The following is a 25124-nucleotide window of genomic DNA, read 5'->3' on the forward strand; positions in this document are numbered from 1 at the left end:
AAAAAAAAGTACAAACCTTAATTTAAAAATACTTTATTGCTAAAAAATACTAACAGTCATCTGATACTTCAGTGAGTCATAATCTTTTTATTTGTGGGGGGTCTTGCCTTGGCATTCATGGCTGCTGATCAATCAGGGTGGTGGTTACTGAAGGTTAGGGTGGCTGTGGAAATTTTCAAACATAAGACAGCAAGGTGGTTGTGAAATTTTTCAAAAATAAGACAACAATTAAATTTGCCACATTGATTGATTCTCCTTTTCACAAAATAGTTCTCTCTAGTATGCAATGCTGTTTGATAGCATTTACACATAGTAGAACTTCTTTCAAAATTGGAGTCAATCCTCTCAAACTCTGATGCTGCTTTACCAAACAAGGTTATGGAATATTCAAGGAGGCCTGCCTGCCTCTGTAGACTCCACCTCTGGGGGCAGGGCACAGCCAAACAAAAGGAAGCAGAATCCTCTGCAGACTTAAATGTCCCAGTCTGACAGCTTTGAAGAAAGTAGTGGTTCTCCCATCACGCAGCTGGACATCTGAGAATGGACAGACTGCCTCCTCAAGTGAGTCCCTGATCCCTTAGTAGCATAACTGAGAGGCAGCCCCCAGTAGGGGCAGACTGACACCTCACACGGCCGGGTACTCCTCTAAGACAAAACTTCCAGAGGAATGATCAGGCAGCAACATCTGCTTTTCACCAATATCCGCTGTTCTGCAGCCTCCGCTGCTGATACCCAGGCAAACAGGGTCTGGAGTGGACCTCCAGCAAACTCCAACAGACCTGCAGCTGAGGGTCCTGACTGTTAGAAGGAAAACAACAAACAGAAAGGACATCCATACCAAAACCCCATCTGTACGTCACCATCATCAAAGACCAAAGGTAGATAAAACCATAAAGATGGGGAAAAAACAGCAGAAAAACTGGAAACTCTAAAAATCAGAGCACCTCCCCTCCTCCAAAGGAACGCAGCTCCTCACCAGCAATGGAACAAAGCTGGACGGAGAATGACTTTGACGAGTTGAGAGAAAAAGGCTTCAGATGATCAAACTACTCCAAGCTAAAGGAGGAAGTTCAAACCCATGGTAAAGAAGTTAAAAACCTTGAAAAAAAATTAGATGAATGGCTAACTAGAATAACCAATGCAGAGAAGTCCTCTGTTGGCATTTCAACAATGTTCACAGCATCTTCACCAAGAGGAGGTTTCATCTCAAGAAACCACTTTCTTAAGAAACAACTTCTTATCCACTCAAGCTTTATCATGAGATTACAGCAATCCAGTTACATTTTCAGGTTCTACTTCTAATTCTAGTTCTCTTGCTATTTCCACCACATGTGCAGTTACTTCCTCTGAAGTCTGGAACCCCTCAAAGTCATCCATGCGGGTTGGAATCAACTTCTTCCACACTCCTGTTAATGTTGATATTTTTACCTCCTCCCTTGAATCTCAAATGTTGTTAATGGAATCTGGAATGCTTGATCCATGAGCTGCAGTATGCTTTTGCATTAGTGGGCATAGAAACACTAATCACTTTGTACCTCTTTATCAGAGCTCTTGGGTGACCAGATGCATTTTCAATGAACAGTAATATTTTTAAATGAATCTTTCTTTTTTTCTGAGCCATAGGTCTTAACAGTGGGCTTAAAATATTCAGTAACCCATACTGTAGACAGATGTGCTGTCATTAGGCTTTGTTGTTTCATTTATAAAGCACAGGCAGAGTAGATTTAGCATGGTGGCCCAGGATTTTCAGAATGGACAATGAGCATGGGCTTCAATTTCAAATTGCCTGCTGCATTAGCCCCTAACAAGAAAATTAGTCTTTTTTTTTTTTTTTTTTTTTAAAGCCTTGAAGCTAGGCATTGACTTCTCCTCTCTAGCTATGAAGGTTCTACACTGCATCATCTTCCAGTGAAAGGCTGTTTTGTCTACAATGAAAACCTGTTTTGTAGTGTATCCACTTGTATCAATGACCTCAGCTAGATCTTCTAGATAACTTGCTGCAGTTTCTACTCAGCACTCGCTGCTTCGTCTTGCATTTTTATGCTATAGATACAGCTTGTTTGCTTAAACCTCATAAGCCAATCTCTGCTACCTTCCAGCTCTTCTTTTACAACTTCGTCACCTCTCTCAGCCTTCATAGAATTGAAGAAGGTTGAGATCTTGTTGGGATTAGATTTGGGCTAAGGAAATGTTGTGGCTTGTTTGCTTTTTTTATCCAGACCTCTCAAAATTTCTCCATATCAGCCATAAGGCTGTTTAATTTATCATTCATGTGTAGCATTCACTGGAGTAGCACTTTTAATTTCTTTCAAGAACTCTTCCTTTGCATTTACAGCTTGGCTGACTGCCACAAGAGGCCTAGCTTCTGACCTATCTTGGATTACAACATGGCTTCCTTACTAAGCTTAATCATTTCTAGCTTTTGATTTAAAATGAGAGACGTATGAGTCTTCATTTCACTTGAACACTTAGAGGCCATTGTAAGATTATTTCTTGGCCTAATTTTAATATTATTGTGTCTCAGAAAATAGTGAGGTCTGAGGCGAGGGAAAAAGATGGGGAAATGGCTAGTTGGTGCAGCAGTCAGAATACACACAACGTTTATTGCTTAAGTTTGCTATCTTACATGGGTGGAGTCCATGTCACCCCAAAGCAATTACATTAGTGACATAAAAGATCACTGATCACAGATCACCATAACATATATAATGATGATGAAAAAGTTTAAAATATTATGAGAATTACCAAAATGTGACACAAAGGCACAATATGAGCACAGGCTGTTGGAAAAATTGCACCATTAAGCATGCTTGATGCAGGGTTGCTACAGTCCTTTCATTTGTAAAAAATGAAGTGTCTGCAAAGTGCAGTAAAACAAAGTGCAATCAAATGAAACAAGTCTTTGTTTCAAAACACCTTACCTCTAGACTGAAAGTGAATTTAGATTAACATCTTTGTTTGTTTCTAAATATCCTAAGATGTCATGCATATACAATTCCCTAAAATGAAAACCCTATACCACATTATCAGAAGTTACATACACAGTGGCCTAGATTGAATGACATAGTATTTACATTTGTTGTTTTATTTAAATCACATCCTCACAATGGGGTCACATTGAGATATAGTAGGTTAGAAGAAGAAATGTATTTGAAATTGTACTAGAACACGTTAGTCAGGAAAAACATTTCCTTCTGCCTGTTTATTTCACGGAATGGATATTGTGGTAAAGTGTGAGGAACCCAATCAAAAACTGGGTAACTGCTATGTCTAGAAAATCAGGGCTGTGTCATTGTTGACATATGTCAGTGTTTATGCCTGTGGATGCAACAGCCTAAGAATAAAAAGCATCACTACCACTTTGCCCGGAGCATATTCTGAAACACTTCCTTCCAGTAACAAGGAAAGTTTTGAGTAATGTGGAGATATTGAGAAAAATAACCCAATTCAAAGAAAACTCAAGAAAATCAACATAAATATTAGGGCTAGGTATTTTCCAGGTGTTCTTTTACCATATTTACTATCTAGAACTGCTCTTATACATATGTTTATAAATGATACTATTCTCTATGCTGTCTGAGTTACTCCTTTCCCATGCTTTGTTTCCAAAGAGTTAGAACACAGGATTCATTTGCTCCACTCAAATAAATATGCTTCTTTGAATGCCAGGTTCCCCATCACCTACTTCAGCAGGATTACATGAGGAGCAAATGTCTAATGCCTGGCACATAGTAGGCCCTCAGATAACTTAAGTTACTTTAAGCAGTTTCTTTACAAGAACGGCTAAACAGTCATATTATTAGTTGGGTAGCCTGTTGTGAAAGGCCAGTTTATTATGATTTTTTGTTTTAGTTTTATTTCATTACATTGCTGACTGATATTTTCATAAAATAAAATCTTTAAACAATAAAAGTAATAATTATCACTATTACTATTTAAGAGCCATTATTTCCTAGGTCTTAGGTAGTGCCCTTTCACTAACTCACATGTTAAGACTCTGCCAAAGATTCAAATGGACCCCTTTGCAGATTAGTAGGGCACACTAACAGGCAGATCTCTGCCTCCTTTCTAGTTCTCTACCCAGCATATTGTAGCCTCCTGTCCAAACTGCAGTCCTTTCTCTTTTCTCTCTCTCTTTCTTTTTTTTTTTTTAACTTAACAAGTTATTTTCTCTTTATTGCTTTGTTTCCTTCCTCCAATTCTATTTCTTCTTCTTGTTTGTTAACTTTTATTTTAGGCTCAGGGGTACATGTGCATGTTTGTTATACAGATAAATTCTGTGTCACGGGGGTTTGGTGTACAGATTTTTTCATCACCCAGGTAATAAGTATAGTACCTTCTAGGTAGTGTTTCCATCACCCCGTTCTGGCCCAAGGCTCCTGGGCTGGCCCAGCCCTGCTGCCACCAACTTCCAAGTGGGGCAGCTGCTTAGCACTAGTGAAGGATGGGAGGGCCACAGCTTTCAGTTCCTTCTGCCCCTGCTGTTCAGTAGGTCCCAGGTTCTTGTTGCATGTCCAAGAGTGAGATTACACTGACAGTTGAAAGATGAGGAGGGTGGAGAAGAATTTTGTTGAGCGACAGAACAGCTCTCAGTTAAGAGGGGATGCGAGGGTGGTTCACCCAAAGTCAGTGGTTTTTCACCCAGTGTGGCTGTGTCCAGGGCTTTTATGAGCTCAGAATTGGGGAGTGCATGCTGATTGGTTTGTGAGTATGCAGAAAAGCTAAAACAAAGGCATCAAAGGTGAGCATGACAGTGTAAAAAAAAAAAAAAAAATTAGGGAAGGGTAGGTATATGTAAAAGAGGTGGAGGGTGAGGCTCAATCAGAGGGAAGTGCACCACCGGGAAGAGAGGTTCTCAATCTGATGCATGGATTTGACTTGTAGCTTGGCTTTCAGGCTTTAAACTATCTTGGCTTGAAGATGTGGCTTCACTGAGGACCTGCCCCTATTTGCATAGGCATTTGACTACCTCTTGCTGCTATCACAATGTCTAGAAAATATTGTTTCAAACATTTTGTCTGGTATTCTAGTTCTTTAATTTAGTTCCTGATATACCATATCAGGGAACAGAAGCAGTTGCCCTTTCTCCTTGCACAGTTTAGTTTGTCTTCTTTTGTTTTTATCCTCTCAGCACTTTAAAGCTGTCATTTTACTCCCTTCTGGCCTCCATTCTTTCTGATGAGAAGTCAACATTCGTTGTTACTCTCCCTGCTCTGTAGGCAGTAGGTAATGTGCTATTTCATTGAAACTTTGGTCATTTGGTTATCAGTATTATTTTTTCTTGTGTTTATGTTCGGGTAATTTCTATTCACCAGTCTTCAATGGCATGGATGCTTTATCATTTTGTGTCTAATCTGTTGTTAATTGCAATAGATTTTTAAAATTTAGGCATTCAATTTTTTTTAGTTTTATATTTTGATTTAGTTCTTTTTTAATATTTTACATTCATCATAAAAGTCCATATGTTCACCTGTTACATCTATAATTTTCTGTGAAATCTTTGATATATTTGTTTTCCTTCTTTTATTTTATTTATGCTAATATTTTGAGACAAGGTCTTACTCTGTTGCCCAGGCTGGAGTGCAGTGGGACAAACATGGCTCAGTGCAGCCTGAACATCCTGGACAAAAGCAATCCTCCTGCCTCAGCCTCCCAAGGAGCTGGGACCATGGGCACATGTCACCACACCTGGATAATTTATTAAATTTTTTGTAGTGATGGGGTCTCCCTGTATTGCCCAGGCTAGTCTTGAACTCCTGGGCTCAAGCAGTCCTTCCAACTTGGCCTCCCAAAATGTTGAGATTACAGGCATGAATCACCATGTGTTTTCCTGATTTTAAATCCTTGGCTTCTAATAAATATTTCATTCATGGATCTATGTCTATTGGCTGATTTTTCTCTAGGCTCCAAGTCAAATTATGTTTGATTTTCCATGTCTAGTAAGTTTTAAGTTACATCTTGCATATTGAGATGTAGTATTATAGAGGCTAAGGATTCTGTTATCTTTATGTGAGAGTGACACCCCGCCCCCCGCTTTTTTTTTTTATCGTGTAGCAGAGTTGATCTTGTGCAGTATTGTTTTTAAGCTTTGTTATTTTATTTTTGTTCTTAGGCCAGGAGCATAGCCCTAAGTCCAGACATGTGTTCCTTTCTAAAGTGTGGTGCTTAATGAGATTTCAGCAGATACTCAGTGGTTTTTAACTAATCCTTTCCAACTCCATCTGTATCCTTTTGTTCAACAGCATCAGAAATTTCTACTGAAAATTTTTAGACTTCCAGTTCTTGTACTTCTCCAAGCTATTTGTATGCTAGTACCACATATTTATGGTTTAGGAATCAGTCAAGAATTAGAAGGGGTGAGATACCACACCACAGACTCTCTTCTTTCCCCAGTTATCAGCCACTCTAGCATACCCAAATACCAAATTCTGACTTTTTCCCAAAAATTTCAACAGATCGTTTTTTCTTTTTTTTTTGTGGGGGGGTGGGGGAGGGGACAAACATTCAGACCACAGCAAAAGTACAGGCTTCAAGAAGCCAAAACCCATGCTTGTATTTTAATTTAAACTTTATTTTTACTGAAGCTTAGGAATGCTCTCTTCCCCCCTTTCTGGTGTTTGATGTACTCTATTATATATCCTATAACTCAACAAGAACTAAAATTCAAATTTGCCCACTAAATAGAGTATCCATCCCTTTCTTCCCTCTTTTGGGCTCTTGAATCAACTCCTATAAATTGGTACCAAAAATGGAGGTGCAGATAATCCTCCTAAGTCATCATTTGTGAATCTACTCCCTGGAAATAAAACCAAGCCCTGACTATTCAAAACTGAAGTGCAAAATACCTCGCATCACAGATAGAATTACAAACAGTTTACTAACAATAGTGACAGGCAAGATGAACAAACAGAAGTCTTACAAAATTTTGAATAAAATTTACCTATGTTGTATTTGCTTGAATAATATTTTTGATGACAGGCAGTTTTAGTGTTCTTTTCTCACCTTAAAAGTGTATTGTATAAATAGAGTAAATCCGTTTTTGTCAAAATTAATCTATATTATATTAAAATTATTAGTGCCTTTTAATAAATTCACCTTGTTCTCTGGGTTGCTTCTATTCTAACCAGATAGATAGATAGATATAGAGAATTTTCAATATCTTTATGAGTTATTCTCAGATATCTTGTATAATTCCCAGAAATCTCCCTTTCCCCACTTTTTTTGTATAAGAAAAAATATAACAAATCATATCTAGAAAATTCTAAGAAAAATTTTACATGATTTAAAATATGACAGGACCACTCTCCCAATTTTGTATTTTGTGGTAACTATGTAATTGTTACAAAGAAGAATAGCAATGTCATTTTGTTCAGGGAAACTTACTGGATATTAAGATTCCCAAGTATAGGATATGGTCATGACAAAATTCACAAAAGCTTACCAGATACTGAGCTTCTTATTTGAATCGGAGTTGAGATAAGAAATAATCTTTTAGAAAATATTATTATAACGTTCATTTTCTGCCAAATTTCTCAATTGTGTCTGTTAGTCCCTGGGATATACTAAGCATATATTTTCCCGAAGCCTTTACTTGCTATGGAAGAAATGTGGGGCTGCTTTTCAAGAAAAGATAACCTCAAATAAAGACTTCAAAATAACAAATAGAAAAAAAACTAAAGAGCTTCTGCACAGCAAAAGAAACTACCATCAGAGTGAACAGGCAACCTACAGAATGGGAGAAAATTTTTGCAACCTACTTATCTGACAAAGGGCTAATATCCAGAATCTACAATGAACTCAAACAAATTTACAAGAAAAAAACAACCCCATCAAAAAGTGGGCAAAGGATATGAACAGACACTTCTCAAAAGAAGACATTTATGCAGCCAAAAGACACATGAAAAAATGCTCATCATCACTGGCCATCAGAGAAATGCAAATCAAAACCACAATGAGATACCATCTCACACCAGTTAGAATGGTGATCATTAAAAAGTCAGGAAACAACAGGTGCTGGAGAGGATGTGGAGAAATAGGAACACCTTTACACTGTTGATGGGACTGTAAACTAGTTCAACCATTGTGGAAGTCAGTGTGGCGATTCCTCAGGGATCTGGAACTAGAAATACCATTTGACCCAGCCATCCCATTACTGGGTATATACCCAAAGGATTATAAATCATGCTGCTATAAAGACACATGCACACGTATGTTTATAGCGGCACTATTCACAATAGCAAAGACTTGGAACCAACCTAAATGTCCAACAACGATAGACTGGATTAAGAAAATGTGGCACATATACACCATGGAATACTATGCAGCCATAAAAAATGATGAGTTCATGTCCTTTGTAGGGACATGGATGAAACTGGAAACCATCATTCTCAGCAAACTATCGCAAGGACAAAAAACCAGTCCCCACCAGGAACTGTTGTGGGGTGGAGGGATAGGGGAGGGATAGCATTAGGAGATATACCTAATGCTAAATGACAAGTTAATGGGTGCAGCACACCAACATGGCACATGTATACATATGTAAGAAACCTGCACGTTGTGCACATGTACCCTAAAACTTAAAGTATAATAATAAAATTAAAAACAAAACAAAACAAACAAACAAACAAAAAAACAAACTTAAGTTTTTCTCTTTAGACCTGAAGCTTTGGTAAAGCTCCAACATGGAGGACAGAATCAGCCTTTCCTTACTTAATTTAGGTAACTTCATTCCAGAAAACCATCTTACACTTCTGACATTCTCTTTGAAGTATAAAAGGTATTTATTGAGCCTTTATAGACTGGTGTAGAGATTATTTACATTTAGTATATTTTTGAATGCCAGAACATTTTCAACTTACATGTTTTCCAAATTTTCCCTTATTTTTAATATACCTTCGATATACGAAAAATATTTACTCCCAGAATACGTACACATATTTGCTTTCATTTAAGGAAGAATCTAAAAAATAAATTGTGTTTATATAGTTTTATTAATGAAAAACTCCTGTTACAATTCAATACTTTACATTATTAAATTACAGATTATAAGGTTGATATTTTGTCCTTTGAATACTAATTGCTTTCAAGTAAACCTCTCAAAGCCACAGAGCTGAAAAGACAAAATTATCTTTTGGCATGCACAAAAACAGAATTTCTTACAATTAAGTGTAATTCTACATTGGTTCTGATTTTTAGATGGAAAACTAGCAGAGAAAGAAAAAGAACATTCAAAAAAGCTATTAGCATACAATTTTAAAAAAATGTTTCTTTGTACTGGGTTTGCACATTTCTTTTTAAAATCTTTTCCTATTTGTTAAATCTTCTCTGATGCTATTATAAATGTGTTTTTATCAACCCTTATGTTCTCTAGTTTACTTTTTTTGTATATAAGACAATTTATTTTGTACACTAAACTTTACCTTACTACTTCACTGAATTGTTTATTTATGACTTTGTGTTATCATTGATTTTCTGAGATTTTCTAGTTATAGTATCATATCACCTGCAACTACAGATTGTTTTACTTCTTCATTTTGCAATGCCTTTGACTGATTTCACGTTCTAATTGTACTGGTTAATACCTCTAATAAAATGGTGAAGAACAATGGGGGTAGTGGGTATCTTTGTTTTGTTCCTGATCTCGGTGGAAATGCTTCTTGTGTTTTCCATAACGTTTAACCTCTCTGTTCAATTACTTCATTTGAATTATTGTGCATTTATTTTTGTTTTATTAATTTGATATTTTTTCTTTATTTATCCTCCTTGCTCTAAAATTGTGTTTAGGGTGGTGATAAGTTTTTGTTTTTTATAATTTGACTACACACAAAGAAGAAAGAGTCCTTTTTTTGCATAATCTTAGGCCCTGAAAAATCAGTGCAGTAAGTGGAGGGCTTATCATTTTTCCTAACATTATAGTCTGAAAATGGTGTCTTTCCACTATACTCATGGCATAATCATTTGTCTATCATAAAAGAAAATAGCAGTTTTCAGGAATGTGAAGCTTAATATAATTTATTTGAAATTATATTTTTGGATTAAAGTTAATATTGTGCAAAATAGCTCATCATATCTTATTCTTGTTTGTTTTATTATTATTGTTATCTTTTGATTTGGTTATGACAGAAAATGGACATTTATGATAACCAAGAGGAACATTTGTTATTTAAATAAAGCCATTTTCAAGTAAATACAATGTGAAAATTAGAGTGGCTTGGGTCAGACACATTTAACTAAATTTAATCTGTGCCAATCTCAGCAAAATTTAGTCATTAATCATTTAATTTGTTTCTATGTGAATTACAGATAGTTTAAGCTTTTACATGTGTTCCATTTCAGCCATATTTTGCTGCAAATATTACATTCTATAGTTAATTATTTAAAAGATGATTTTTTTCTCTCAGTAATTCTTTTTTATTATTATTATTATTATTATTATTATTCTTATACTTTAGGTTTTATGGTACATGTGCGCAATGTGCAGGTAAGTTACATATGTATACATGTGCCATGCTGGTGCGCTGCACCCACCAACTCGTCATCTAGCATTAGGTATATCTCCCAATGCTATCCCTCCCCCCTCCCCCCACCCCACAACAGTGCCCAGAGTGTGATGTTCCCCTTCCTGTGTCCATGTGTTCTCACTGTTCAATTCCCACCTATGAGTGAGAATATGCGGTGTTTGGTTTTTTGTTCTTGCGATAGTTTACTGAGAATGATGATTTCCAGTTTCATCCATGTCCCTACAAAGGACATGAACTCATCATTTTTTATGGCTGCATAGTATTCCATGGTGTATATGTGCCACATTTTCTTAATCCAGTCTATCATTGTTGGACATTTGGGTTGGTTCCAAGTCTTTGCTATTGTGAATAATGCCGCAATAAACATACATGTGCATGTGTCTTTATAGCAGCATGATTTATAGTCCTTTGGGTATATACCCAGTAATGGGATGGCTGGGTCGAATGGAATTTCTAGTTCTAGATCCCTGAGGAATCGCCACACTGACTTCCACAAGGGTTGAACTAGTTTACAGACCCACCAACAGTGTAAAAGTGTTCCTATTTCTCCACATCCTCTCCAGCACCTGTTGTTTCCTGACTTTTTAATGATCACCATTCTAACTGGTGTGAGATGGTATCTCATTGTGGTTTTGATTTGCATTTCTCTGATGGCCAGTGATGGTGAGCATTTTTTCATGTGTTTTTTGGCTGCATAAATGTCTTCTTTTGAGAAGTGTCTGTTCATGTCCTTCGCCCACTTTTTGATGGGGTTGTTTGTTTTTTTCTTGTAAATTTGTTGGAGTTCATTGTAGATTCTGGATAGTAGCCCTTTGTCAGATGAGTAGGTTGCGAAAATTTTCTCCCATTTTGTAGGTTGCCTGTTCACTCTGATGGTAGTTTCTTTTGCTGTGCAGAAGCTCTTGAGTTTAATTAGATCCCATTTGTCAATTTTGGCTTTTGTTGCCATTGCTTTTGGTGTTTTAGACATGAAGTCCTTGCCCATGCCTATGTCCTGAATGGTAATGCCTAGGTTTTCTTCTAGGGTTTTTATGGTTTTAGGTCTAACATTTAAGTCTTTAATCCATCTTGAATTGATTTTTGTATAAGGTGTAAGGAAGGGATCCAGTTTCAGCTTTCTACATATGGCTAGCCAGTTTTCCCAGGACCATTTATTAAATAGGGAATCCTTTCCCCATTTCTTGTTTTTGTCAGGTTTGTCAAAGATCAGATACTTGTAGATATGTGGCATTATTTCTGACGGCTCTGTTCTGTTCCATTGGTCTATATCTCTGTTTTGGTACCAGTACCATGCTGTTTTGGTTACTGTAGCCTTGTAGTATAGTTTGAAGTCAGGTAGTGTGATGCCTCCAGCTTTGTTCTTTTGGCTTAGGATTGACTTGGCGATGCGGGCTCTTTTTTGGTTCCATATGAACTTTAAAGTAGTTTTTTCCAATTCTGTGAAGAAAGTCATTGGTAGCTTGATGGGGATGGCATTGAATCTGTAAATTACCTTGGGAAGGATGGCCATTTTCATGATATTGATTCTTCCTACCCATGAGCATGGAATGTTCTTCCATTTGTTTGTATCCTCTTTTATTTCCTTGAGCAGTGGTTTGTAGTTCTCCTTGAAGAGGTCCTTCACATCCCTTGTAAGTTGGATTCCTAGGTATTTTATTCTCTTTCAAGCAATTGTGAATGGGAGTTCACTCATGATTTGGCTCTCTGTTTGTCTGTTATTGATGTATAAGAATGCTTGTGATTTTTGCACATTGATTTTGTATCCTGAGACTTTGCTGAAGTTCCTTATCAGCTTAAGGAGATTTTGGCCTGAGACAATGGGGTTTTCTAGATATACAATCATGTCATCTGCAAACAGGGACAATTTGACTTCCTCTTTTCCTAATTGAATACCCTTTATTTCCTTCTCCTGCCTAATTGCCCTGGCCAGAACTTCCAACACTATGTTGAATAGAAGTGGTAAGAGAGGGCATCCCTGTCTTGTGCCAGTTTTCAAAGGGAATGCTTCCAGCTTTTGCCCATTCAGTATGATATTGGCTGTGGGTTTGTCATAAATAGCTCTTATTATTTTGAGATACGACCCATCAATTCCTAATTTATTGAGAGTTTTTAGCATGAAGGGTTGTTGAATTTTGTCAAAGGCCTTTTCTGCATCTATTGAGATAATCATATGGTTTTTGTCTTTCGTTCTGTTTATATGCTGGATTACATTTATTGATTTGCGTATATTGAACCAGCCTTGCATCCCAGGGATGAAGCCCACTTGATCATGGTGGATAAGCTTTTTGATGTGCTGCTGGATTCTGTTTGCCAGTATTTTATTGAGGATTTTTGCATCAATGTTCATCAAGGATATTGGTCTAAAATTCTCTTTTTTTGTTGTGTCTCTGCCAGGCTTTGGTATCAGGATGATGCTGGCCTCATAAAATGAGTTAGGGAGGATTCCCTCTTTTTCTATTGATTGGAATAGTTTCAGAAGGAATGGTACCAGCTCCTCCTTGTACCTCTGGTAGAATTCGGTTGTGAACCCGTCTGGTCCTGGACTTTTTTTGGTTGGTAAGCTATTGATTATTGCCACAATTTCAGCTCCTGTTATTGGTCTATTCAGAGATTCAACTTCTTCCTGGTTTAGTCTTGGGAGGGTGTATGTGTTTAGAAATTTATCCATTTCTTCTAGATTTTCTAGTTTATTTGCATAGAGGTGTTTGTAATATTCTCTGATGGTAGTTTGTATTTCTGTGGGATTGGTGATATCCACTTTATCATTTTTTATTGCATCTATTTGATTCTTCTCTCTTTTTTTCTTTATTAATCTTGCTAGCGGTCTATCAATTTTGTTGATCCTTTCAAAAAACTAGCTCCTGGATTCATTGATTTTTTGAAGGGTTTTTTGTGTCTCTATTTCCTTCAGTTCTGCTCTGATTTTAGTTATTTCTTGCCTTCTGCTAGCTTTTGAATGTGTTTGCTCTTGCTTTTCTAGTTGTTTTAATTGTGATGTTAGGGTGTCAATTTTGTATCTTTCCTGCTTTCTCTTGTGGGCATTTAGTGCTATAAATTTCCCTCTACACACTGCTTTGAATGCATCCCAGAGATTCTGGTATGTTGTGTCTTGGTTCTCGTTGGTTTCAAAGAACATCTTTATTTCTGCCTTCATTTCGTTATGTACCCAGTAGTCATTCAGGAGCAGGTTGTTCAGTTTCCATGTAGTTGAGCGGTTTTGAGTGAGATTCTTAATCCTGAGTTCTAGCTTGATTGCACTGTGATCTGAGAAACAGTTTGTTACAATTTCTGTTCTTTTACATTTATTGAGGAGAGCTTTACTTCCAAGTATATGGTCAATTTTGGAATAGGTGTGGTGTGGTGCTGAAAAAAATGTATATTCTGTTGATTTGGGGTGGAGAGTTCTGTAGATGTCTATTAGGTCTGCTTGGTGCAGAGCTGAGTTCAATTCCGGGGTATCCTTGTTGACTTTCTGTCTCGTTGATCTGTCTAATGTTGACAGTGGGGTGTTAAAGTCTCCCATTATTAATGTGTGGGAGTCTAAGTCTCTTTGTAGGTCACTCAGGACTTGCTTTATGAATCTGGGTGCTCCTGTATTGGGTGCATATATATTTAGGATAGTTAGCTCTTCTTGTTGAATTAATCCCTTTACCATTATGTAATGGCCTTCTTTGTCTGTTTTGATCTTTGTTGGTTTAAAGTCTGTTTTATCAGAGACTAGGATTGCAACCCCTGCCTTTTTTTGTTTTCCATTTGCTTGGTAGATCTTCCTCCATCCTTTTATTTTGAGCCTATGTGTGTCTCTGCACGTGAGATGGGTTTCCTGAATACAGCACACTGATGGGTCTTGAGTCTTTATCCAGTTTGCCAGTCTGTGTCTTTTAATTGGAGCATTTAGTCCATTTACATTTAAAGTTAATATTGTTATGTGTGAATTTCATCCTGTCATTATGATGTTAGCTGGATATTTTGCTCGTTAGTTGATGCAGTCTCTTCCTAGTCTCGATGTTCTTTACATTTCGGTATGATTTTGCAGTGGCTGGTACCGGTTGTGCCTTTCCATGTTTAGTGCTTCCTTCAGGAGCTCTTTTAGGGCAGGCCTGGTGGTGACTAACTCTCTCAGCATTTGCTTGTCTGTAAAGTATTTTATTTCTCCTTCACTTATGAAGCTTAGTTTGGCAGGATATGAAATTCTGGGTTGAAAATTCTTTTCTTTAAGAATGTTGAATATTGGCCCCCACTCTCTTCTGGCTTGTAGGGTTTCTGCTGAGAGATCCGCTGTTAGTCTGATGGGCTTCCCTTTGAGGGTAACCCGACCTTTCTCTCTGGCTGCCCTTAACATTTTTTCCTTCATTTCAACTTTGGTGAATCTGACAATTATGTGTCTTGGAGTTGCTCTTCTCGAGGAGTATCTTTGTGGCGTTCTCTGTATTTCCTGAATCTGAATGTTGGCCTGCCTTGCTAGATTGGGGAAGTTCTCCTGGATAATATCCTGCAGAGTGTTTTCCAACTTGTTTCCATTCTCCCCGTCACTTTCAGGTACACCAATCAGACATAGATTTGGTGTTTTCACATAGTCCCACATTTCTTGGAGGCTTTCCTCGTTTCTTTTTATTCTTTTTTCTCTAAACTTCCCTTCTCGCTTCATTTCATTCATTTCATCTTCCAGGGCTGATACCCTTTCTTCCATTTGATCGCATCGGCTCCTGAGGCTTCTGCATTCTTCACGTAGTTCTCGAGCCTTGGTTTTCAGCTCCATCAGCTCCTTTAAGCACTTCTCTGTATTGGTTATTCTAGTTATACATTCTTCTAAATTTTTTTCAAAGTTTTCAACTTCTTTGCGTTTGGTTTGAATATCCTCCCATAGCTCAGAGTAATTTGATCGTCTGAAGCCTTCTTCTCTCAGCTCGTCAAAGTCATTCTCTGTCCAGCTTTGTTCCATTGCTGGTGAGGAACTGCGTTCCTTTGGAGGAGGAGAGGCGCTCTGCTTTTTGGATTTTCCAGTTTTTCTGCTCTGTTTTTTCCCCATCTTTGTGGTTTTATCTACTTTTTGTCTTTGATGATGGTGATGTACAGATGGGTTTTTGGTGTGGATGTCCTTTCTGCTTGTTAGTTTTCCTTCTAACAGACAGAACCCTCAGCTGCAGGTCTATTGGAGTACCCAGCCGGCCAGCCGTGTGAAGTGTCAGTCTGCCCCTGCTGGGGGGTGTCTCCCAGTTAGGCTGCTCGGGGGTCAGGGGTCAGGGACCCACTTGAGGAGGCAGTCTGCCCGTTCTCAGATCTCCAGCTGCGTGCTGGGAGAACCACTGCTCTCCTCACAGCTGTCAGAGGGGGACATTTAAGTCTGCAGAGGTTACTGCTGTCTTTTTGTTTGTCTATGTCCTGCCCCCAGAGGTGGAGCCTACAAAGGCAGGCAGGCCTCCTTGAGCTGTGGTGGGCTCCACCAAGTTCAAGCTTCCAGGCTGCTTTGTTTACCTAAGCGAGCCTGGGCAATGGCGGGCGCCCCTCCCCCAGCCTCGCTGCCAACTTGCTGTTTGATCTCAGACTGCTGTGCTAGCAATCAGCGAGACTCCGTGGGCGTAGGACCCTCTGAGCCAGGTGCGGGCTATACTCTCCTGGTGCACCGTTTCCTAAGCCCGTCGGAAAAGCACAGTATTCGGGTGGGAGTAGCCCGATTTTCCAGGTGCCATCTGTCACCCCTGGAAGGGGAACTCCCTGACCCCTTGCACTTCCCGAGTGAGGCAATGCCTCGCCCCTGCTTCGGCTGGCGCACGGTGCGCTCACCCACTGACCTGCACCCACTGTCTGGCACTCCCTAGTGAGATGAACACGGTACCTCAGATGGAAATGCAGAAATCACCCGTCTTCTGCGTCGCTCATGCTGGGAGCTGTAGACCGGAGCTGTTCCTATTCGGCCATCTTGGCTCCTCCCAAGATGATTTTTGTTGTCTTGGTTTTATCTTGTTGCTTAGATATTCCTTTAGTTTCCTGGATTCTTGAAAAAACACGCTTACTCTTTGGGATCCGTTGGTGATCTTTCTAGTATTTTCTATAGCATATGTTATATACCCCTGGTATATGCAGTTCATTTGGTCTGCAACAGTCTCTTAGAATAAGATAAAAAAAAGATACAAAACTTTTATTAGAATAAATAGTATTTTGTTAATTATAGAAGCAAGCTCTTTTAATAAGCATGTCACTTATTTGTCTTATGCAAAAAAAGACTCTTTATTCTTTGTGTGTAGTCAAATTATAAATAAAACCAAAGGTGCAAGGAATGAAATACATAAAAATAACTAAGAAATTATTTTAATAAACTTAGTGAATTTATAAATATTATTTAATTTTATAATTCTTTTGATAGTTGACTTTTCTCATCTAAAAATGCAAATATTTGTTTTGGTTTTAAGAGAAAATGTACTCCATAACAACAAGTATAATTAAAATCAACTGTTTTTTAATTAGGGACAGACTCTGTTGATTACAAATGTAATTCCACAAAAATGTGGAAAACATAGTCTTTGATTTTATTGTATAGACAGAAACTTTTTTTAACTTAGCAAGTAAAAATAACTTACATTAAAAAATGAATATTTAGCATTTGTGAAATTTCTATTATGTCATTTTCTAAGATTCAGCAAACAATTTTTTTAAGAATCCATTTTAGATTGCATTAATGTAAAATATGGTCAAGATTTGTTCTTCCTTCTTAGAAATGCTGTGGAGTTTTTCCTTTTCTAGAATGTCTTCTAGTGATACATTTGATTCTGTGAGCATGGCTTGGAGACAATCTGTGGCCTCTGTTGCTGCTATAAATATAGTAGTTTCTCAGTGAAAGAAGGCACACAGCTTCTTTTTTATGCTTAAAGACTGACAGCACTCAATCTGTTATTTTGAGAAAGATCCGTTTACTATGATTCAAACCCGAATATCCAGCTTTCTAGAAGACATTTACACCAATGTGTCCCTAAAGCACCTCATATTTAGTATGTCCAAAGTTGAATCTTCTCTTTTTTTATCATAATTCATCTGTAAGCCATGAGTCTACCACTTCTCCTCCTTCATTCTCAAGTATAGTTTATTTTATTATAATTCATACCTAAAATCTAAGGACCGATTTTGATGTTAGTTAATCTAAAGCTTTGGGTCATTCTAACTCTTCAATTTCTCTCTGATGGATCCATTTATTAACATTTCTTTCTTTCTAACTCCAATTTTATCCACCCCACTTTGTTTTTCTACCTTTTACTGCTTCTGTGTTATTATAAAACAATAACAAAAGAGGCAAAGCCACTTATTTGACCCCATCAATCCACAGCATCAATCTCCTGTTTAAAGTACCATGCCTTCCCAATGTCTGCAGAATGTGGCTCATAGTTGTAGTGTTGATGGAAGCCCCCTCATACTTGTTTATCATCAGTCTGGCTAATCTCCTGCTGCCACTTTACACATCCTGGCAGAGTTAGGTTTCTTTCAAGTGTCAGGAAATGGAAACACACTTGGATAACATTACATAATAGAAGTTGGTTTTTAGTGAAGGTGAGAGAGACAAAAAACAATCTGAGCATGGAATAACCAGGACTCACAGAGTGTGCGATACATTTCAGAATTTAGAGCATCTCTAGCTCTGCTTCTTTTTATGGGCCAGCTGTGTTAACAGCAGGCCCTGATTCTCCCCGTCTCCAGTGCCCCATTATTATGCTGATACAGCTACTCTGGGTTTTCACATATACTGTTTCCATCATTTGAAATAATTTCTGTTTTAAATGTCTTCTCTTGAATTTGTCATTTCTACATCTAATAACTACTGCTTTCTGACTTCTTTCCATGAGTCTTGTTAAAGAAACAGTCTAGACAAAATATTTTCAAACAAAAGGAAAAGGTATTCTTGCAAAATGTTGCCAGGCAGATTTCAGAAAGATTAGCTCAAAAAAAAGATAATGAGTCATTAAAAGAGAGTATAAGTCACAAATTACCACAGCATGGCCATTTAGCCAAATATAGAATAAGCTTTAAAACTATTTTTTCTTTTGCTGTAGTAATATTTATCTATAAATTTATTATTTGGATGTAATAACAAATGAGCATAAAAAACATGCTGTCAGAAATAGTATTAACCATAGAATAACCAACTTTTATTGAGCACTTACTACATGCCAAACACTGTGACTATATCATCATATGTAGTCTCATTTGAGTGACATAAAAACTATGCGATATGGTACTGTTATTTTCCATGTTTTACAATTACAGAATGGATTATGTTCTGAAATAATAAGGCATGAGTTAATGTCCTAAAGCCTTATAAAACTTCCCTTGTGCCCAGATAAGAAAAAACAGCCATTTTAATACAGTCTTGCCTTTAGACCATGGTGGGCTATCATCAGAACTATGTTTGGTATGCCCCTAATCCTCCAGCCTGAAGGAACCCAACCTCAGCTTTATTCACAATAGCAAAGACAGAATCAACCTAAATGCCTGTCAATGAGAGACGTGATAAAGAAAATGCCATACATATACACCACAGGACACAATGCAGCTGTAAAAAAGAACAAGATCTATGTCTGTTGCAGGAACATGGATGGAGCTGTAGGCCATTATCTTTAGCAAATTAATGCAGGAACATAAAACCAAATACTGTGTGTTCTCAGTGATAAGTGGGAGCTAAAAGATGAGAACTTAAGAACACAAAGAAGGGAAAAACAGACACTGGGGCCTCCTTGAGGGTAGAGAGTGAAAGGAGGGAGAGGAGCACAAAAATTAATTATTGAGTTCTAGACTTAGTACTTGAGTGACAAAATAATCTGTATAACCAACCCACTTGACATAAGTTTACCTATATAACAAACCTGCACTGGGACCCCCGAACCTAAAATTAAAAAAATAGTAACCTAAATGCTCAACATCACATATCATTAGGGAAATGGAAATTAAAAGCACAATGAGCTATTAACCCATAACTATTAGAATTAGTGTTGGGGCTGGGCATGGTGGCTCATTCCTTTAATCCCAGCACTTTGGGAGGCCGAGGCCGGTGGATCACCTGATGTCAGGAGTTCAAGACCTGCCTGGCCAACATGGTGAAACCCCGTCTCTATTAAAAGTACAAAAAAATTAGCCAAGCGTGGTGGCAGGCACCTGTAATCCCAGCTACTTGGGAGGCTGAGGCAGGAGAATCGTTTGAACCTGAGAGGTGGAGGTTGTAGTGAGCTGAGATTGTGTCATTGCACTCCAGCTTGGGCAACAAGAGTGAAACTTAAAATAAAATAAAATAGAATTAGTGTTGGCTAGGATTTGGAGAAAAGGGAACTCTTGCACACTGTTAGTGGAAATCTAAATTAATACAACTATTTTGGAAAAAAATACAAAAATTCCTCAAATGATTAAAATCAGAACTACCATATGATCCAGCAATCCAAATACTGGGAATATATCTAAAGAAAATGAAGTTAGTATGTGGAAGAGATATCGGCACATTCATGTTCTTTGCCTCATTATTTATGATAGCCAAAACATGGACTCAAATGTCTATTAGGGGATGAATGAATAAGGATTATAGCATATATATATATATATATATATATATATGAAGACTATTCAGCATTAAAAAAAAGTAGTTAAATATTGAGCATGTTTTCCTGTACCTGTTGGCCATTTGTATGTCTTCTTTCGAGAAATTATCTTTCCAGCTCCTTTGCCAGGTGTTTAACTGGGTTATTTGTTTTCTTGCTATTGAGGTGTTTGAATTCTTTATATATTTTGGATATATTAAGTTGTATGGTCTGCAAATATTTTCTCTTATTCACAGGCTGGCTCTTCACTCTGTTGATTTTCTTTCTTTGCTGTGCAGAAGCTTTTTAGTTTGAGGTAATCTCATTTGTCTATTTTGCTTTTGTTGCCTGTGCTTTTGGTGTCATTTTGCAAAAAACATTGCCAAGACCAATGTAATGAAAATTTTCCCCTGTGCTCTCTTCTGGTAGTCTTATGGTTTCAGGACTTATGTTAATGTCGTCAACCCATTTTGACTAAATTTTTGTTCGTAGTGTAAAATAGGGGTCCAATTTCAGTCTGCATGTGGATATCCAGTTTTCCTAGCACCATTTATTGAAGAGACTCTTCCTTTTCCCATCCCCTGTTCTTGGCACCTTTGCTGAAAGTCAATTGAGTATAAATGAGGGAATTTATTTCTAAGCTTTCTGTTCTATTCTCTTGGTCTATGTGTCTGTTTTTATGCCAACACCATGCTGTTTGATCACTGTAGCTTTGTAATATATTTTAAAATCAGATTTTATGTGTCTCCTACTTTGTTCTTTTTGCTCAAGATTGCATGGCTATTGGGATCTTTTGTAATTCCATATAATTTTAGGATAGTTTGTTTCTGTTTCTGTGAAAATTGTAACTGGAATTTTGGGTAATATGGACATTTTAACAGTATTAATTTTCATTTTGTCATGGTGACTTACTTCATGCCTAAAATTCCAACAGTTTTGGAGGCTTAGGTGGAAGGATTGCTGAAGACCAGGAGTTCAAGGCTGCAATGAACCTGGGTGACAGAGCAAGATATCATCTCTAAAAAAATAAACAAATAAATTCTCCTAATCCATAAACATAAGATGTCTTTCCATTTATTGGTATCTTCTTAAATTTTTTCATTTATCTCTTATAGTTTTCTATGTACAGATCTTTTATCCCCTCAGTTAAATTTACTGTGAAGTATTTTAATTTTTAGCTATTATAAATGAGATTGTTTACCTGATTTTTTTCAGATAATTTTTGGTGTATAGAATGCCAACCAATTTTTGTATGTTGATTTTGTATCCTGCATCTTTACTAAATTTGCTTATTAGTTCTCACAGTTTTTTGGTGGCATCTTTAGGGTTTTTTATATATAAGATCATATACCTTCAGACAAATAACTTCGTTTCTGATTCAGATGACTTTTATTTCTCTGTCTTGCATAATTGCTCAGGCTAGGAATTTTAGCACTAAGTTAAACAGAAGCAGTGAGAGTGGGCATCCATGTCTTGTTCTTGATTTTATAGGAAAAGCTTTCAACTTTTCACCATTGAGTATAATGTCAGCTTTGGGTTTGTCATGTATTGTTTTTATTGTGTTGAGGTGCATTTGTTCTATACCTAATTTGCTGTGTGTTTTTATTTTAAAAGAATGTTGAATTTTGTCAAAGCTTTTTCTGCATTTATTCAGATAATCTTATGATTTTTGTCTTTCATTCTGTTAATGTTTCATATCATATTTATTGATTTGTGTATGTTGAACCATCCTTGCAACATGGATAAATCCCATGTGATCATGCCGAATGATCCTTTAAATGCTCCGTTGAATTCAGTTAGCTAATGTTTTGTTGAGTATTATTGTATGTATATTCATTAGAGATATTGACAATCATTTTGTTTTTTTGGAGTGTCTTTGATTGCCTTTGTTATCAGAGTAACGCTTGTAAAATGAGTTTGAAGTATTTCCTACCTTTCGATCTTTTTGGAGATTTCAAAAAATCTTGGTATTAGTTCTTTAAATATTTGGTAGAATTCATCCATGAAGTTATCAGTTCCTCAGGTTTTCTTTGATGGGAGATGTTCTATTTCTCATTCAATCTTCTTCTCTGTTTTAAGTCTGTCCAGACTTTTGATTTATGATTCAGTCTTGGAGGGTTGCATGTTTCCCAGAATGTATCCACTTCTAGGTTAGCCCATTTGAAGGCATATAATTGTTCACAATAGTTTCTTATGACCATTTTTATGTATCTCTTATAATGTCCTCTCCTTCATTTCTGATTTTATTTATTTGAGTCTTCTCTCTCAGTCTGGCTAAAAGTTTGTCAATATTGTTTTTATTTAAAAAAACAACTCTTAGCTTCGTTGATTTTTAAAATTTATTTCTAGCTTCTATTTCATTATTATATCATTTCTTCTATAACTTTGGACTTAGTTTGTTCTTCTTTTTCTAACTCCTAGAGGTGAAATACTAGCTTCTTCATTTGAAATTTTTCTTATTTATTTAGGCGTTTATTGCTATAAACTCCACTCAGACTGCTTTTGCTGCGGTATAACTTTTGGTGTGTTGTGTTTTCATTTCCACTTTTCTCAATATATTAAAAAATTTTTTAAAATTTCTTTTATGACATATTGGTTAACCAGGAGAATATTATTTAATTTGTTATTTTATTTATTTACTTATTTATTTATGTATTTTTTATTATACTTTAAGTTCTAGGGTACATGTGCGCAACGTGCAGGTTTGTTACTCATGTATACACGTGCCGTGTTGGTTTGCTGCACCCATTAACTCATCATTTACATTAGGTATTTCTCCTAATGGTATCCCTCCCCACTTCCCCAACCCCACGACAGGCCCCGGTGTGTGATTTTCCCTGCCCTGTGTCCAAGTGTTCTCATTGTTCAATTCCTACCTATGAGTGAGAACACGCAGTGTTTGGTTTTCTGTCCTTGCGACAGTTTGCTCAGAATGATGGTTTCCAGCTTCATCCATGTCCCTACAAAGTACATGAACTCATCCTTCTTTATGGCTGCATAGTATCACATAGTGTATCTGTGCCACATTTTCTTAATCCAGACTATCATTGATGGACATTTTGGTTGGTTCCAGGTCTTTGCTATTGTGAATAGTGCTGCAATAAACATACGTGTGCATGTGTCTTTATAGTAGCACGATTTATAAATCCTTTGGGTATATACCCAGTAATGGGATCACTGGGTCAAATGGAATTTCTAGGTCTAGATCCTTGAGGAATCACCACACTGTCTTCCACAATGGTTGAACTAGTTTACAGTCCCACCAACAGTGTAAAAGTGTTCCTATTTCTCCACATCCTCTCCAGCACCTGTTGTTTCCTGACTTTTTAATGATCGCCATTCTAACTGGTGTGAGATGGTATCTCATTGTGGTTTTGATTTGCATTTCTCTGATGACCAGTGATGATGAGCATTTTTTCATGTGTCTGTTGGCTGCATAAATGTGTTCTTTTGAAAAGTGTCTGTTCATATCCTTCACCCACTTTTTGATGGGGTTGTTTGATTTTTTTCTTGTAAATTTGTTTGAGTTCTTTGAAGATTCTGGATATTAGCCCTTTGTCAGATGGGTAGCTTATAAAAATTTTCTCCCATTCTGTAAGTTGCCTGTTCACTCTGATGGTAGTTTCTTTTGCTGTGCTGAAGCTCTTTAGTTTAATTAGATCCCATTTGTCAATTTTGGCTTTTGTTGCCATTGCTTTTGGTGTTTTAGTCATGAAGTCCTTGCCCATGCCTATGTCCTGAATGGTATTTCCTAGGTTTTCTTCTAGGGTTTTTATGGTTTTAGGTCTAACATTTAAGTCTTTAATCCATCTTGAATTAATTTTTGTATAAGGTGTAAGGAAGGGATCCAGTTTCAGCTTTCTATATATGGTTAGTCAGTTTTCCCAGCAACATTTATTAAATAAGGAATCCTTTCCCCATTTCTTGTTTTTGTCAGGTTTGTCAAAGATCAGATGGTTGTAGATATGTGGTATTATTTCTGAGTCCTCTGTTCTGTTCCATTGGTCTATATCTCTGTTTTGGTAACAGTACATGCTGTTTTGGTTACTGTAGCCTTGTAGTATAGTTTGAAGTCAGGTAGCATGATGCCTACAGCTTTGTTCTTTTTGTTTAGGATTGTCTTGGCAATGCAAGTTCTTTATTGGTTCCATATGAACTTTAAAGTAGTTTATTCCAATTCTGTGAAGAAAATCATTGGTAGCTTGATGGAGATGGCATTGAATCTATAAATTACCTTGGGCAGTGTGGCCATTTTCATGATATTGATTCTTCCTATCCGTGAGCATGGAATGTTCTTCCATTTGTTTATATCCTCTTTTATTTCATTGAGCAGTGGTTTGTAGTTCTCCTTGAAGAAGTCCTTCACATCCCCTGTAAGTTGGACTCCTAGGTGTTTTATTCTCTTTGTAGCAATTGTGAATGCGTGTTCATTCATGATTTGGCTCTCTGTTTGTCTGTTATTGGTGTATAAGAATGCTTCTTATTTTTGCACATTGATTTTGTATCCTGAGACTTGGCTGAAGTTGCTTATCAGCTTAAGAAGATTTTGGACTGAGGCAATGGGATTTTCTAAATATACAATCATGTAATCTGCAAACAGGGACAGTTTGACTTCCTCTTTTCCTAATTGAATACCCTTTATTTCTTCCTCTTGCCTGATTGCTCTGGCCAGAACTTCCAACAGATGTTGAATAGGAGTGGTGAGAGAGGGCATCCCTGTCTTATGCCAGTTTTCAAAGGGAATATTTCCAGTTTTTGCACACTCAGTATGATATTGGCTGTGGGTTTGTCATAAATAGCTTTTATTATTTTGAGATAGGTTCCATCAATACCTCAAAAATATTGAGAGTTTTTAGCATGAAGGCTGTTGAATTTTGTCAAAGGCCTTTTCTGCATCTATTGAGATAATAATGAGGTTTTTGTGTTTGGTACTGTTTATGTGATGGATTACGTTTATTGATTTGCATATGTTGAACCAGCCTTGCATCCCAGGGATGAAGCCAAATTGATCTTGGTGGATAAGCTTTTTGATGTGCTGCTGGAATTGGTTTGC

Source organism: Pongo pygmaeus, chromosome 3, assembly GCF_028885625.2.
Source record: "Pongo pygmaeus isolate AG05252 chromosome 3, NHGRI_mPonPyg2-v2.0_pri, whole genome shotgun sequence".
NCBI classification, from domain to species: domain Eukaryota; kingdom Metazoa; phylum Chordata; class Mammalia; order Primates; family Hominidae; genus Pongo; species Pongo pygmaeus.